Here is an 18,322-nt window from a genome sequence, read left to right on the forward strand (position 1 = left end):
TAAGCAGTAAAGAATTTCCTGCTTTACTGATTGTAATTTTTTTTATTGTAAAAAAATATAATTGCTATTAGCTTTTTCAGTCTTATAATATTGATAAAATGAGAAAACATGGAATGTTTGGGGAAAGGTCTAATTTGCCTTGCAGAACTATAGCTGGAAATTTTGACCAGGTACTAAGATGTTTTTAGACTGGTGCTGAGAGGTTCAGACCACAAGTTGCTGATTTTCTCTCAGGAGATGATGCCATTATAGGTTGGATGATTTTTGTTGTCCATCTGGGAAAGCCAGGAAAGCTTCTCCCATTGTTCCTTGCTCTTGTCCTTCACCTTGGGCTGCTACCTGCAAAAAGAGCTGTATAATCAAATTTTGTTCAAGATATGTGAGGATGGTCTATCATATGGTTCAGGAGTTACAACATATCACTACATCTCTGTTGAAATTTAAGGAATTAATTCTACTCTTACAGTAATTAAGGCTGATTCATGAGCTGGTGCTAACAAAGGAAACATGCAAAGTGTGGGAACCAGCTCCTCTCTTTTTTCTTTTCTATTTCTTACTATGATATATCCTGTCTGGCAGTCTTCATATATATTCCAGTATTTAATAATTTCTGAGAGAGCAAAATCTTTATGAATAAAAGTAATGTTTTTTAGGGAAATTATGGTTATGTAGCCCCAATTATAATATATATTGCATTTTTCCTATCTTTTTCTGGCCTCTAAGTCAAAACAGGACAATGAGGTAGAATTTTACGTTTCCATTTGTTTACTGACAGAGTAAAACTAGGAGTGCTGGTTTACTGCTGAGGTTGCCAGGACAATTTCATCTGGGGGGACTGAATCCATACTGTGTCAGAAAGACAGATGAACTCTTAAAACACTCAATTGCTTTTCTGGTGTTTCTCAATCTTGGAGTTCATCCAAGTGTATTTCATGGTGTGTCTCTATATAGTGCTGGCACTTGGGTGCTTTGAGTTGAAACAAACTTTTCTTTACTCCTTGTAGTAACACCACTATTAATGTGAAGAATTGGGGGTGTTGTTTCTAAGGCTTGAAAAGGTGCATAAACTTTTTTTGGTCAGAATTCATTAAGAATATGTGGAGTATTGAAATTTATCAGCTACTTTATTTTAGAGAAGTAAGTGTGTACCCTTAATATGACTGAAATTTCCACTGCCAAGCCACTATGCACTCTGAAAAAGTTAGAAGCTGTTACCTTTTTAACAAAAGTCAGTGATATGCAGCTTCTCAATTTAAATGGATATTTTGGGGATTACACTGAATACCTAAGACTCATGTTTGTATTCTGTATTCATTTTGAAATCCTCTCTGTATTGCTTACATATGTGAATCTCCTGTTTGACTTTGTTCCTGTTTTGCTTCTGTGCACCAATTACAGTCATATTTGTGATGTAGTAAAACTAAGAATGGCTTAAAATTAAAGCTGCAGCTCAGTGTGCACCATTTTATCACTAACTGAAATTATGAGCAGTCTTGTGGGGTCTGGGGTTTCAATTTGGGGGTTTTGTTTGGGATTTTTCTTGGTCTTTTTAAGGTACATACAAGAGAGTTCTACATTGCAGTGATATGAAGGTTTTAGAAATGAAATCATTTGAGTTTTGGATCCTTTGATTCCAACATGAGTAATTGAAAAGTGTGATACTGGGATCATGTGGGAAGATTATTGTGTGCATATTTTGTAATGTTTAGAAGGATTTCTTTCATCATGTGATCCTACATCCAGTAAGTAAAGCATATGCTACTTTATACACCTGTGATCAAATTGAGGCTGTTATACTCTTGTTCACTCAGCAAAAAAAGCTAAATTCAGTTTAAGTTCCAGCTCTCTGTAAATTTTAACTGCATACAGAGAAAGAAGAATTCTTATTTTTTTCCAATGGCAGAAAATCATTAAACTTGTAGTCTGTGTGATCAGTTTCAGGCTGAAAAAGATCCATATACCCATTTCTAGTTTGGAAATGAGCAGCAGGCAGTTCAATATTTGAATAAGGTCTTTCTTTATTGTACTCAAAATGTTTTAATCTTCCATCAGTAACAATAATGGAAAAATAGTCAAAGAGGAAATAATGGAGGAAGGTCTGAGAGTACTAAGTAGGGTAGTTCTTTATATATCAGGATAAAGTGTAGAGCATCTAACTAAAATATATTTCTAGATTAAACAGCACCCTTTTCAGCACAGAAAATAAGTTTCTCTAGTATGTCACATATGAGGTTCAGCTGTTTAGAAAGGGGAAAAAAATCTCTACCTGGATTGTACTCAAATCCCCAGGGTTAAATAAATTTTCTTTTAAAATGTGACCTTTGTTAACTTGTTCTTATAGGTTGGGTGTTTTTGTTTTCTGTTTTGGTTTTTTTTTTTTAATTACAAATATTTGCTTACCATCATAGAACATACCACTGATTTTTATCATAAACTGTAGTAATAACATTTTTTTAAATGCTCAGTTCCAAGATTCCACATATGGATGCTACTAGTTGAATCTATAGAAGTGTTAGGACTATGCGTGATGATTCTTTGTTTACATTTTCTTAGTTATATAAAATTGGATATGTCTGGGCAGAAGTAATCAGGAAAGACTGAGAAAAATACATGTATCACTGTGTTGAATTTATACAGTTTCTGTTTCATTGTAAAACATTCTTGCAGGTTTTGGATGGCTGTCCGTACATATAGTTCTTAAATGTTTTATTTAGTAACATGAATTCTGTAATTGTGAATTACAAAATAAAAGCAATTTCTGAGAGTTCAAATTTCTAATTTCTCAGAATGAATTCAATAAATCAGACAAGCCTCATATGTTTCAAGGCCAACCCATTTGATGAGAGAGTTTATATTCTCAAGGAAGGGAATAAGATGTTGGCTTTCTCATCCTCATATAGGTCAGGAAAATGCTTCTCTTAGTTGTTTGAGCTTCTAATTACAACTGTGAGACATCAGCCACGTCCTACTATAATTCAGATAACTTGGAAAGGCCCTTGTTTTCTTATCTAAGATTTACAATGGTAGGAAAACAGCTTCCCTACATGTTATTCTTTTACCATTTCTTGCCTAATTTGGCCACAATTAATCAGCACCTTGTATTTGATGATTTTTGTTAGTGATATAATTTCAGGGAAAAGAGAGAAACATCCCGCAGCCTCAGGGACACTGTCAAATATTAAATTTGGTTCTTTGTTACATTCAAATGGAGAAAATCCAGTTGTAAATTCTGAGATTTCATCTTATTATAAAGAACTTGACATCAAATAAATGCCAATAGGGAATAGAGCCATAAAAGAACACATATCTAAAAGTTCTAGTTTGAAAAGAGAGCTGTTGAATAGAGGTGTTATTAGGAAATTATATTAATTGACCATAATTTTACTGAAAATTATCTGTTGAGCAGTAGCATGGATTAGGAACACTTGATTGAAGTGTCTGTAAGAAGCAGGTCACAGGATCCCAGAATGGTTTGGGTTGGAAGGGACCTTACAGATCATCTCATTCCACCCCCTCTGCTGTGGCAAGGATGGCTGCCACTAGACCAGGTTGCTCAAGAGCCCCATCCAACCTGGCCTTGAACACTTCCAGGAATGGGGCAGGCACAGCTTCTCTGGGCAGCCTGTTCTAGCACCTCACTACTCTCATGGCAAAGAATTTTTTCCTACTGTCTAATCAAAACCTACTCTCTGTCAGTGTGAAGCCATTCCCCTTATCCTGTCACTCTGGACCCTTGTCGAGAGTCTCTCTCCAGCTTTGCTGTAAACTCCCTTGGGCACTGGAAGGTCACAATTAGGTCACTCCACAAAGACTTGATTTCTCCAACCTGAACAATCCCAGTTCTCCCAGCCTTTCCTCCCAGCAGAGCTGCTCCATCCCTCTGATCCCCTTGGTGCCTGCTCTGGCCTGGCTCCAGCAGGTCCCTGTCCTTGCTGTGCTGGAGCCCAGAGCTGATGCAGCCCTGCAGGTGGGGTCTCAGCAGAGGGGGCAGAGGGGCAGAATCCCCTCTCTCAAGCTGCTTATAAGGCTTAACTGAGGATTTAAAAAAAAAAACAAAAGAAAAAATTTTTTTGTTATTCAATGGCTGGAGAAGGATCTGGAAAGGAGGCGATCTGTGTGGTAGATGGTATTATAGATATGAACACTACGTAGAACAGAACAGCGCTCTAATGAGAAACTATTAGAAGCTCTTAAATCCTAAAACTGAAAATAGTGTTTTGTATAAGAATGTTCTTTATTGCTTTTCTTTAAAGCCTGAGCTATATATTAGTTTCCTCTAGCTATGTTTTTACAGTGTTTAATAAAAAAATATGAAAAAAAATAAATGCCAAGAGCATGGAAAGGAAAAGATGCTTACATTGCTGAAATTCAAGGCTGTGTTATCAGAAAATTTCCATTTGCTGCATTTTTTTTTCTCTGATGGGATGACCCAGAATAATCTTGTTTCTTTATCTGTGCATTTATTTTTGTGTGCTTTGGTGGGATGGAGAAGTATCTGCCAGAGGAGGTCATTGCCTATGCTGCTCTAAAGGCAGCCTTACTTTCCATCTCTCAATGCAGTAGGGGGCCCAAACATAGAAGTACAAGTTTATTCTCCTATAAATTTATGAGGCCCCCAACCTTTTAATTTTATTGTCTCTTTAGTGTAATTAGTTAATAGAGCAACATCACAATGGTTTATACTGGATAACATGTTCTTGCTTAGACAAATATGAATGAAAATAAGCTCAGGAAATTTTTTAATACCTGAGATACTTTACACACCATAAGGATTTTTCCATGTCTCCAGAGCAAGCATTTAGTTCTTAAATGTATGCAGTGTTTTTGCAGAACTTTTTATGATCAGAGAGTTTCATCTTTTCTTGCGGATCCTGATGCTCCCCCAGAGACTGAAGTGTAAGAAATGCAGTATGCTCCCTTAAGGTTTCTGTTTACTGGTTTTATTTTTTTGTCTTACTGATGTATTCCCAGGTATGCTGAACTTTTAGTTTAGCCCTTTCCATATTAAAAACTTTGTGATGAACTCAGCAGAAGACTTGCATGACATTCACAGAGCCATAGTAAATAATTTATTTTTTTCTTGGATACTTTCTCAGCAAAAAAAAGTGGAGTTCCATCAAAAGACATGATTTCAGTGACAGAAATACGGTCTTTGGATTGACTGTTCCTGAAATGTAATTTTGTGTATCAAGCAAATGTCAAAAGAAATAAAAGTTGCATTCAGTCTAGACTTAACTTTTGACAGTAGTTTCAGAATAAATCTTTGAGATGAGTTACAAATTCTCACTCTACCTAATGCTGAAACATGAAATTGAAGTAGTATGTTCATTAATAAATCTTTTTTTTTTCCACATTGCTGTAGATCAGAAAATGTAATAATATGACCTTAAAATGTATGTAACAGGCTTTTATCTTCTCTTTTATTTTCTTCTGTGGGAAGCTGTCTCAAAATGTGGATAAATAATTTATGTTATAAAATGTCACTTTAACCTTTGTGCATGATCTCAGCAGGATCAGATTTGCTGGCTTATGGAATACTAAGGGTTTTTTTTTTAATTTGTCTAATGCATAAAAAAATTACTTTTGATAACTTGACTTTTATGATAATTTATTACACTTAGAAATGGTAACTCTAACAAGCTTTTTTGATTTCATTTAAATGGATGCACTTCTGCATGTCCAGTGTTATGAAATATTTTCAATATTTTTTATAAAAAATGAATTTAAGGTCTCTATAACTTGAGATTAACCATCTGTACTTTGCCTATTGAATTTGAATTTTTATATTTATAATTAGCCCATTTAAAGGATCATGCAAATGAAAATAATTGCTTTTTTCTAAATAAAAGTCGAAAATGCAGATGGAGCAAACTGAATTTGCACAATTAGCAGTATTAAAGAATCAGGCCATGATTAGAAATTAGTATAAGGACATGCAAAGCAGTTTGAAATGGGATATCCTAATTCTAATTCCACTCTAGTTCCTAGATACTGTCATCTTCTCTTTTTTTCCCTTTGGTCAGCTGTTTGAATCTGTCATTTTTTGAATGTGATATAATGTGTCTTTAGTGTTTCGTTCCTTTCATCTGGAAAGTTGATTAGAAAATTTTAAATATTGAATAAAATTAGACAGTTTTCTAGGGAACATATCTAGTGGTGGACTGAAACTCTTACCGGTTGACCTTACAAGAAGACCTGTTTGCAAATATGGAGGATTTGCCTGTTTTAGTTGGATCTTGATGTTCATTCATCTATAGGAAAATTTTGCTCCTTACTAAGACATTTTCCTTGGCCATGGGATGAAAGGGGGCCCTGTGTGGGTCCCCAGGTCCCCACTTCTTTACCCAAGTGTTCAGAGCTTGTAGTCACCTCAGGGTGTCCCCTGTGGATGTCAGTGGTCCCCATGTGAATAAGTATCAAACAGAAGTGACCTCGGAAATAGATGAGCCTCAGCAATCTCTGCCATGTCCAAGATACCTCAGTCCATATTCCTGACATATTCTGGCTTTTTTTAATGTCACAAAGAAATTACACAATTGATTAAATATTTATTACTGAGATTGAACAAATTAATATAAACTTCATTAAGTGCCCTTGTTTTGGCTGGTGTAGAGTTTTTTTTTTTTTATTTTGTAGCTGGTGCAGTGCTCTGTTTTGGATTCAGTCTGAGAATGAGGTTGATAACACACTGATTCTTTTGTTTGTTGCTAAATAGTACTTACCATAAGTCAAGGATTTTCTGTGTCTGATACTCTGCTATTGAGGAAGGGCACAAAAAGCTTGAAGGGAGCATGGCCTATTCACCTGACTGAACTGTCCAAAGGGATATTCCCTACCACAGAATATACTCACATATCAAATGTGAGAGTTACCTGAAGAGAGGCTGGGCATTGGTCAGCAGGTAGTGAGCATGGCATCGTGCATGGCTTGTCTTGGTTGGGCTTTATCCATCTCTCTCCCTTTTATTACTATCATTATTACTATTGTTTTTATGATGATAATTACTTTGTTTCAATTATTAGACTGATTTTAATATAAACCTGTGTCTTTTAGTTTTGTTTTCCTTGTTCTCCTCCCTATTCCACTGGTGGGATGGAGGGCCAAGTGAGTGAGTGATGGCAGAATATGTCATTGTTGAGTGTGGTTACACCATGAAAGTCCTTTTTGACCCCCAGCATGGGGGATCAAAGGGTTGAGATAATGCCAGATCTGACCAGAGCATGTTAGAGCAGACTTGTTGCAGGCATTCTTGGTGTAGGCTTAGTGGTTGCTGTCACAATGTTGATTTATTTGCTATCAGAGTTGTGCTTGTTCTCAGGGTTAAGACTTGCTGTGTGTGTTCCCTGTGGTGATGTTTATCCTCCATGGGGCCTCAGCTAAGGGTTATCATTTTGTACTTTGTAGTAGAAAAAAGGGATATGAAGGGCTTATGGTGTGATAGCATTGCTGGGCATAAAACTATTCAGGTACAAGTATTCAGTATACCAGTCACCTCTGTATATCAGGAGTCACCTACTGGGAGCTATTATTAATAGCACCTTTTGCCTTTTCTCCTTGGAGAGTCAGCCTGTAGGGGAGATATGTCCCTTTTTTGTCCCCATGCTGATTATAGTAGCTTTTGAGAATTTTAAAGGTTTTTAAATATCCTTGAAACAAACCTGGTCCTTTTGCTAGGAACTAGCATATTACTGCACATGGGTGAAGTTTTTTTAAGGTTAAACAACAAATTAAGAACATCAGCCAGAGATCTGCCCTGAGGCTGGGTATTTATGAGTAGCAGGGTCTGTCAGATGGGATGGGGAAGTACCTAGGACAGTGAGTGCCTCCAGTGTTTTGGAACTTTACACCTGAGTAAGTCCAGAATTTGGAATAACTAGCAAAATGTTTGGAAAAAGTGAATCTGGCAATTTCATACGCACACACAAACCTCTGTAGCATTCTGGGGTCTGGCCCAGGCCTGCTGAGCCTTGCTCAGTGCTACTCAGTACTCTCCAGGGGGAGAGAAGGTCCCTGGAGCTGGTAACAGGACAGCAGGCTCTGTAGCTATTCCAACCCTCATGACAGCCCCTGGAGCTGAGCCACAGAACCAGTAATTCTGCTGTCATTGTCCCTGTGTACAAGAGGAAATGTGAAAAAAACCATCATTTTGTTTAGTAATGGAGAACAAGGAGGGCAAAGAAGGAATGGGAGGAAGAGACAGAACAAGGGCTGAATACTACTCCCTGTGCTTGGGTGAACTGCAGGATATACAAAAAATATTTCAGCTGTCATCCCAGTGAACAGGTTACCACCTGCTCTGATGCTCAGATATTTGGGCTAGCAGTTTGGAATTAGAGGGTAGGGAAGGCAGGCAGCTGTGATCACTTTCTAGGGAAGCAGGCATTGACAAAGTAATTGGAGAAGTGACTCCAGTCCTTAACTTCTGGAGGTGATGCTATCAATCACAAGGGAAAGGTTTACCTCCAGGGAAGATATTGCATGTTGCCCAGGAAAATGGACTGCACAGGTGTCCAATAACTTGGGGAATTAGCCCTGTGAGGGATGAATTATTATGGCCTGAACAACACACAGCCACAGATCCAGATGAAGTCCAATCCATGTGATCCATGGGGCAGAAATTTGTCCAGCGTGCCCCATTCTCACACACCAACCCACTGGATACATTAGTCTGGAAAGACAGTGTGGCAGCAACAGTGGATGAAGCCATTTACCAGCTTGAGGAATATGAATGTAGGACAGTATTTCTTCCTCCCTCATCTCATCTGTGGAGAAACTGTGTGATAAACTGTCCTGTGAGTTCCAGCAATTCAGAGGAAATATGTCCAACTCCCCACCTGTATGGGGACATACCTCAGTGACTGACTGCAGGTGTCGTTTGGCTAAAAAGATGACACAGAAGGTACAGCCACAGGGTACCCTGTGGTTTTACTTGTGGGACCACTGACAGGATGTGAGGAATTGAGATGGAAAGCCTACCTTACCCTAGAGGCACAAGCACATGAATTACAGGGAAAAACAAATGGAGAATCTCTGTGGAAAGTTCCTGCTCCAGTGGACAGTTTCTCAGGCAGTGTGGACAGATTGATTTTACTTCTGATTCTATGGAGAGAAGTTTTCATCCACTTTAAGAAAAAATAAGTGGAGAATCCTGTGATATCAGTATTAGAGAGGCCTCCCTGGTGGAGGAGAGGGACATCCAGATTTTCTGGACTGTGTAGATCCCACAGCCTGGAATGTTGGACCCAGAGGAGCATAAGGCTCTACTCAGTAGTGCACAGTGAACACTAATGCCATCAAGCTGTGGAGGGGCATAGCCCAGCTGCATTTCTGGAGTGACAGGAATCCCAACAGCAGACTCTGCTGGAGATTACAATCAGCCTGACCATAAATGAATGGCTGGAACATCCTGTTGTGACTGGCCCAGCCACTATGCATGCTTAGAGACTACCTCAAGAAAGAGTGTTTCAAGGCCCCAAAAAGGCATCATTGGGTCATTGGGTTGGTTTTGGTTTTGGTTTTTTTTTGTTTTTTGGTTTTTTTTAATTGCTGCCTTGGAGATGGAGGAAATTAAGAGGCTGCCTACCTTGCCTGGTCTCACAGAGGACCCTTCTCTTTTGGGGTTGTTGAGGGTTGAAGAACAGCTTGTGTCAATTACTATCACAATGGTGCACAGGTTCAGTATCACACCAACTGAGACTCCCTCATGCTGATTCCTTGACTGGAGAGCCAAAGAGTGATCAGCAGTTATTTCCTTTTATACCTAAAAGGCTTGCTTACTGGTAGTATGAAAGGTATGTTCCTGGTTTATCACTGACATAGCTCCAGGTGTTTCCAAAAGTTTACACGTGTAATGTATAAATGTAATAATAAGGAAAAAAATGTCAACCTGACTTTCAAAAATTTTGGATTACTTGTTCACATTAGGATTTGCAACTTTAATTTAAATGCCAAAAATTCAGTTTCAAGGGATGTGTCATGGTAGTGAATTTCCATGTACTAGCAGCTATTTTAAAAAATAAGAACAATGTTGAAGGGATTTTGGGACTTGTCTTATAGAAGCAGATCTGTCAACCATTAAAAGAAAACCCCACCCCACAACAAAAAAAAAAAACAAACAACACCTGCCAAAAAATCCCCTTCTAATGAAAAAAACAAACCAAGCTGAACTAAACAAAAGCTACTCAATAACAATTGGTGGTTATAAAATGCATGTAAAATCTCAGAAAAAAAAAACGGAAAAAGATATTATAGACTCAAAGAGTGTTCAGGTTGGAAGGGACCACAGTGGGCCATCTGGTTCCACCTCCCTGCTGAAGTAGGGTCATCCCAGAGCACATGGCACAGGATTGCGTCCAGATGATTGTGGAATATCTCCAGTGAGGGAGACTCCACACCTTCTCTGGGTGATCTGTTCCAGTGCTTGGTCACTGCACAATAAAAAAGTTGTTTCTCATGTTCAGGTGGAACTTCCTGTTAATTGAGTTGCCTCTTGTTTTTTTTCTGAAATTAGAGAAAAGTTCAATGAATACAAATGTGTTTATCTGAAAATCTGTCTTTTTTTTTTTAAATATACACACTAGCAGGCTTGGATTTTAATTGTGATATTTAGACCAATTTGCAGCAGAATGCTATTGTTTCAGTTTGAGTTATTTCATGACTAGAGTTTCCTGAAAGATAGAAAATTAATGTGAGAACTCACAGGGTAATGAAGATGATAAATTTACTTAACTGAAAATATGTTCATACTGAAGTGTCTGTCATTGCAAATAATATATAACTGATCTTAAATCTGTCAAAACATCTATTTAGAAAGACACATGAGCTAGAAGACTCAGTATACCTTGGCATTTGGTATGATTTTAACAAAGAGATGAGTACAAAACAGAATCACCTTAAGTTATTTGGCAGTGTTGTCTTTCTTTGTCTTTTCTGATCTCTTGAAGGAAACCAAATGTTATCTTTGCATGCCAAATGATATCACTGGAGTTCTTGAAGAAATTTTCTGATTGGAGATAAAGACGAATTTACTTCTTCAGTGCTTAGTGGCAAGCTGAGCATTACCTGGTTTTAGGTTTTAATTACAAACACAGAATTTCGTGATCTGAATACCTACCTAGGCAGGGGTTTTACTGGCCAAACCAGTTGGAAACATCTGCAACTAGGATATGTTACATGAAGTGTGGCAAAGCTAACACAAGAAATTGACTCCTGATCTGTTTTTGGAAGAGGGAGAAAGTAAGTACTGATTTTACTAACAACATTATTTGAATTTAATATTATAGTAGCTACTGAATTTGATGGAATAGACTAGATGGTAAGGGGTCATGGTCTGTCAGTTTTACAGTCTCACATGCAACCCTGAGAGACTGTAATATTTATTTTTAAGGCCAGGCAGTTGATTATTTCCCAAGAGGTCTAGTACAGCTCCTTGCCTTGTGACAATTACAAGGGGAAAATATATGTTATTATTTAAGAACTCCTAATTTCAAAGAAAAAGATCCAAATACATTAAATTCCTGGGCTGTAGGTGGCCCTGGACAATGGGACCTCCAGAGATCACTTCCAATAGAAACTAGGCTGTGACATTTAAGGAAAAAATGTCTTTAATAACAGAAATGTCTTTAATAACAGAAAGTATATCCTCTCCCCAGACCCTTAAAAATATTAAAATAATGATAATAATTAAAAAAAAGTCTGCATTTCAAAGGAATCTACTTTTACTTCAGAGAATGCTCATATTTTTATGTATTTGTCAACTTTCTGTGTTAAAGTTAATATGTTGGGATGGTATTGTAGTTCAGCCTAGCAGCTCCTTCTTGTGTCCTGAGGAAGTGGTCTTTCATATCATAACACATTGTTAGGGAGAGTGGAGATGTCAATGCAGTCCTTGGCTGTTTAAGCTTCCATTTGTACTCTGTTGATCACTGAATCTGGAAGTTCATACTGAGTGCACAAGCTGCCTGCATAGGAAGACAAGAAAATTATTTTCCATTTCCCCTTCAGCTCACTAATCTTTATCAAAAATAACAGTAGCAATAAAAATAGTTTTCATGCAAGGAAGCATTTGTATCAAATTCCCTGAGCAAATAGTGTAATAAGTGCAGGTTGCTTGCACAATCCCAAGTTGAGTGTGGTTGACCCTGTGTATTCTCAGACTGTGAAAAGACTTAAAACCAGAACAGATAATTACAGAGTCAAGTTATGGGCTATATTTAGGTTTTGTTATAGCACCTTTCATTCATGGAGCTGTATAATGTAATGTGTGCAAAGCCTGAAGTCTTGAAAGTATTCAAACCTTTGGTCTGCACTGCATCCTTGGAGACTAACAAAGGCATAAACCCCTGGTGTAATGCTAAAAAGTGCAGCTGGGAAGCTGTTTGTTATTGGTGGACATAAAGGTGTTAAGAAAGAGATCTCTTGCTTTTGTTCTGTTCTACAGATGAAATTGCAAAAGGTGAGAAGGGGAGAAGCAAAAGATGAAGGGCAGCTTTTGATGCATCCGACAATACCAGAAGATGCTCTTAATGGTTCTTTCTTTTCATCTTCATAGAAACTGCAGACTTCATAGGTCAGAAATAGAAAAGAAAGAATGGGGGGTTGGTGGAAGTGAGGCTGATACCCAGTGGTTGTTATTCTGCTGTTCAGTTAGGGCTGACACCTGTTTGCTTCGCTCACTTCAGGATGTACTGTACCATTTCTGTCCATATTCCAAAAATTTCTGTAGGAGGAAAACCTGGCACAACAGGTACATGTTCTGTTCCTGTAGTCTGCAATTTACCTGACTAAAAAAGTGTCCAGTAGGTTTCTAAAATTCATCTTGGTTTTATTTACATTCAACAGTGCTTCTTGTTTAAGACAGACTGGCTTCAAGAGAACTTCATCACTGTGGTTTTGTTTTGACAGAGAATTTAAAATGTAATGGCCAGCACATAGTATGTAATAAGAGGTGTAATAAGAGGTAAGTCATTAATTAAGTCATAAATCAAAAAATTAATTGAAAAAGGTTTATTCTTTCAGCTCTAAATGTTAATATTTTTAGCTTAGGTAGCATAGCATCAATATTTATAGGTATAAGCATGTGCATAGTACAAAAACATGCAGAATATGTTTGCATATCCAACATTTCTTAAATTATACAGCTATTGGCATCTTAAACATCCCCAACAGCAGTTCCTGTGTGAATACAGTCTTGCACTAAACAATCTTTTTCTATCTCTCTTGCCAGTAGAAATTGTATTACTTGTATCACTCAGTGAAATAGGGGCCTCAGTATAAGTATGCATATTTTGTTGGTGTGCCCTAATGGCACATATTTGAAAAATAAAGAACAAAAATATAGTTGTTGAACCAGGGTGGTGGAAAGAGGCTCTCATCATCTTCTTATTTTCCTCTATTTTGAATTGTTTGCAGTCAATACACCCAAAGTAAGCAAACCTTGGGAATGGTGTAGTATTTGCGAATCCTTGATGGTATTTGAAAGTAAAGACAAGCTAAATCATAAATAATCATGCATCAAATTCCAAAGAAGCATACACTTGTGATCAGCAGCATGTTTGAGAAATGAGGGCTAAAATAAGCTTAGGTTTTTCATGTATTTTCATTTACAGAGGGTAAAAATTGAATTTTGGGATGACTAATAATTACAGTATTCTTGGGCAGAGTATTTTGTGGAAAAAACCTCTTAATGCAGTTAAATATATGGCTCTTAATGCAGTTAAATATATGGAGATGAAACTTGATTTGAAAATATAGTGGGAATATTGTGAATTTAGAATTATTTGTGAGATTTGGTAATATGAGTAGTGAAATAAAAATGAGTCATGAGTCTGGAAATAAGTGTTTTGATGCCCTTGTGGAGTAGGCTGCCAAAATAAATTACAAAATATAAAACTTAAAAATCATAATTTGAACATTTTTGTATATATTCTAAAATCTGGAGTCATTAAAAATGTGGGGTTTATTTCCAAATATTACATCATAATGACATTTTGCATCATCTTTGCATAATGTCTTTTTAAAATCATTATATTAAGATGGAAAAGTGAAGAGAGATTTGTTGAAAAGCTCAGCATTTTCTCAAGTCTTAGTGAATTTTTGGTAGTGTTAGTGATTTAAAGTAGTTATAATTTGGAGAACTAATCTGAATGACCACTCTAGAAACTCCCCCATGCATTGACAACTTGCCTTTAGAATTCCTGTTTGAGTGGAATAAATTACAAAATTTGTATCATTTTTTTAGAAAACTGACTCGAATTATTTTAGTTCCTCTCTTGTAAATATTTTAAAATATAGTGCAAGTATCTTAAAAAAAGTTTAAAGAACTTAATTTACCAATTTCAAGTTCTCTAACTATATTTAGACTTTCAGATCCTCTAAACAAGACCTGAGATAAGATCCACTGACTGACATTAGTAAAAATTAGACAATAATCTGCTGAGTAGAATGTTTTCCTTTGAATCACCTGATTGTTGGGTCTATAAATACTTTTTCAGATGTTAGAGTGCTGCAGTCCTGTGGAGCTTTCCAATGCGTTAATAGGTATTGAAAGATGATACTAAAATCTAAGGAGAACTCCTTAAACACTTTTTGTAAATGTCTTTATTGTGTGATGGTGTTAAAACAGCTGCTACAAAACAAATAACTAAACAGCACTATTTAAAAAAAAAACCCATGTTTTCATTATGATTTCCATGGTTTGACTGCACTACCGCTTCTGACTTTTTTCCCCCCGATAATTTTGTACACTTAATAAATAATATGAACACCTTATATAATGACACTTAATAATACGAACACTTAATAAATACTATGAACACTTCTGTGTGATTTTTGATGGTTCTATGACAGTGAATAACCATTTGATATTTTGGGATTCATTAAATTATTTTTAATTAAATCACTCTCAACACAAAAAAAAAAAAATTGCATGAAACTGAAATATTCTCTATTTTCTGTGACTAACAATACAGGCAATACAATTTTGGGGTTTAATCCTGACTCTGAACAAGTGCTTCTCAGCAATTACAAACACATCCCTGTGTTTCAGCACAAATCCAACACACAGCCCCCTCTAATCCAATGTGAAAGAAATGAATTCTACCTCAGGCACAATTGGTACATACAGACATAACCAAAAGTATGGATTGAAGGTTTGAGGAATATTTACGTAGTTCCTCCCTCTGTAAGGTGAAAGTGGTTATTATTAGTGACAGCTGTGGGGTTATTAGGGTATTTTAGTGAAATCTCATTACCATGAACTGTGCTTCCAAGCTGGCTCTTGTCCAAGGACCTTTCCCAAGACTCTGGGAAGAACATACTCTTTTGCTTCTGCTACATATTGTGCTATTACTTCATGTAGTACATTAGGTGTGAATTTCAGTGCAATGTCAGAGTGCAATATTAGTCTTAACTACATTTAAAAATATTTTTCTAATTAATTGAGTAGGGATAGTGCCAGATATTTAACATGATATGTATATTGAAATTATTTAGTAAACAGTGGCATAGAGTCCTAAAAGCCAACAAATAACATTGACCATTAAAAGGGGAATGAATTACTGTTTTGTATCTCATCATGCCATGTCATTTGTAAATTCTCCCAGGAATCTCTAGTCAATGCTGTCTTGTCCTGACAAATTCTTTGGGACAATTTAATGTTTATTTCTTCAATAGCTTCTTTTAAAACTTTTATTTCAGATGCATCCAGTGACTTGTAGCCTAAATAGTAAGATTGTAACATAGGGATCTTCCCAGATTGTATGGGAACTTTTCATGGTGTAGCCTTGTCTCTTCTGAATGTTCCTTTTCTACCAAGGTCCTGTATTTGGGTTCTCTCCATAGTCCTGACTTCTTAGGTAAAAGGATATAATATAAAGTTTTTGTCTCTTGTGCTTTCATGCTTACCTTTCTGGAAGCTTTCCTTTCCCCCATTTTTGTTTCCTTTTCTGCCCCCCTGCCCCCATTTTTTTTCTTTCTCTTTTTTCCTCCCTTTTCCCACTTTATGTGGACAAAACTCATGTTTTTTAAAGCATTCTTACTTAGCTTCAGTAAATCTTCTTTTACCCTATGATTCAGTCATTCTCGTCCAGAGCTTCATGGAAACCATGGGAAAGCAGAAAAAAATCAGCAACACATCCAGTTACCCTGTGTCACCATATAGCTGTACTGTTTTTTCACTCATTGTGGTTTTGCTCTTTTTGAACAGTATGTGTGAAAGACTTAAATGGTTTTTGAAAGATTTGTCCTGGTAGTCATAGTCCCTGGCCCTTGGCTGATAGTTGTATTTTAGTTGTATTTTAAGCTTGAAATATGTTCTCCCCTTTCTTCTTTTTTGGGATGCCATATTTATTCACCCATGATGCTTCCAGTGAAAATAGGTGAAAAGTGTCAGATATAGACTATTTAACTTTTATATAACATTGCAGCATCTGCACCACCGTGTAATCACAGAATCATTTTGGTGGAGAAGATTTAAAAGATTGAGTCCAACATTTGACAGATCACCACCTTGTCAAATAAACCACGGGACTAAGTTCCATGTCCAGTCATTTCTTGAACAGCTCCAGGGATGGTGACTCCACCACTGCTTGGAAGCCTGTTCTAATACTTAACAGCCCTTTCCATGAAGAAATTCTTCATGATGTCCAACCTAAATCTCCCCTGGTGCATCTTGAGGCCATATCCTATTGTCCTGTCACTACTTGCCTGGGAGAAGGGGCTGATCCCCACCTGGCTCCACCCTCCTGTCAGGGAGTTGTAGAAAATGAGAAGTTCCCTCCTGAGCCTTCATTTCTCCAGGCTGAGCCCACCCAACTCCCTCAGCTGTTCCTGATCAGACTTGTGCTCCAGACCCTTCCCCAGCACTGGGCACACTTCTGTGTCTTTCTTGCCACAAGAGCTCAAAACTGGACACAGGATTTGAGGTGTGGCCTCACCAGTGCTCAGCACAGAAGGATGGTCTATAAATATAGCTGATTTATATTTTTTTCAGTCTTCTAAGCAATAGCTTCTCTCTATACCATTCCCTGGTCCTGCTGCCATACAATGGCTAATAAAAACCAGGATGCCTTTGGGTACGTTGCCCACCTGGGTTCATGTTCAGCTCCTGCTGACCAACAGCCCTTGCTAGGTTTGAGGTAGTTTTGAGGAGAGCAATACTTTTATCAGTATTTGGAAGCTCTTTGAGTTTTCTGAGTTTCTGTTGTCTTTTATGTCCTTGCATAGGGTTTGTGTAGGAGAATGTTTTATCTAACAGCTCTTAGTCATATCCTTCTTGCTGAGAGTGATAACAAAGGGCCCGTGAATAAACATGTGTTTATTTAAAATAATGGATAACCTTCACTTTCTAATGTCTATAATGGTTTTTATGAAATGAAAACCCCTCATGGTTGGTATGAGTAGCTTGAATAATTTTTGGTAAAGCTTATGATAATTTCTATTGCTTCATATTCATCTGGAATAACAAGAATTACTTTTTTTTTTCCCAGTGAAAAGTTGATGTGTATGGTTTTCTGTTATTTGCTGATTGTCAGAATCCACCACAGTGCTTCTGACTGTTCTGATCCACCACAGTGCTTCTGACTTGATTCTAAACTTTAAAAGATATATTTATTTATTTATTCTGGCACTTCTATTCTACACAGTAGATTTCAAAACAGCCCTCTTAATACTCTAAACTGTTTGCATTGGATGAGAGTTCAGAAAGCACAAAACTTAATTAACTGGTGGGATAGATTATCAACTTTTTTTTCAGAAAAGATAGGATAATCTTGGTTAAATGGAGAGCTCCAAGCAGTATTTTGGGAACATGTATAATATAAGTCATCTTTATATGACTACAAGGGTGGGCTGTTTGAAGTTGTTTAAGATGCTCTGTTTAGGCAACAGGATCACACTGAGGTTAGGATGTGTGTGTGTGTATATATGTATATGTATACAACCTAAACAATTCCCTAATATATTGGAAAAAATGATAGTACCTATTAGAAACACAGAATGGTCTGGGTTGGAAGGGACCTTGCAGATCATCCAGTCCCAACCCTCTACCATGGGCAGAGACACCTCCTGCTAGACCAGATTGCTCAGAGTTCCATCCAACCTGACCTTGGATACTTCTAGGGATGGGTCATCCCCAGCTTCTCTGGAAAACCTGTGCCCCTTTCCTCACCACAAGAAATTATTTTTGCCTAGTATTTAATCTTTCTGTCAGTAGCTTTGGATGCATCCCAGCACAGAGGGGGCTTCTGGGCTCCCAATGGCCAGGGCATGTCCAGCCTCTCACCCACCAGCACCCCCAGGTCCTTCTCCCAGGGCTGCTCTCAAC

At 37.3% G+C, this 18,322-nt stretch overlaps 1 protein-coding gene across 2 annotated transcripts in view; it reads left to right on the forward strand.

The window, feature by feature from the left end:
• Positions 1 to 18,322, forward strand: part of NCAM2 (neural cell adhesion molecule 2) — a 271,664-nt gene that overhangs the window by 23,922 nt on the left and 229,420 nt on the right. The window lies entirely within an intron of this gene.

The sequence above is a fragment of the Molothrus aeneus genome, chromosome 2 (assembly GCF_037042795.1).
Source record: "Molothrus aeneus isolate 106 chromosome 2, BPBGC_Maene_1.0, whole genome shotgun sequence".
Taxonomy (NCBI): domain Eukaryota; kingdom Metazoa; phylum Chordata; class Aves; order Passeriformes; family Icteridae; genus Molothrus; species Molothrus aeneus.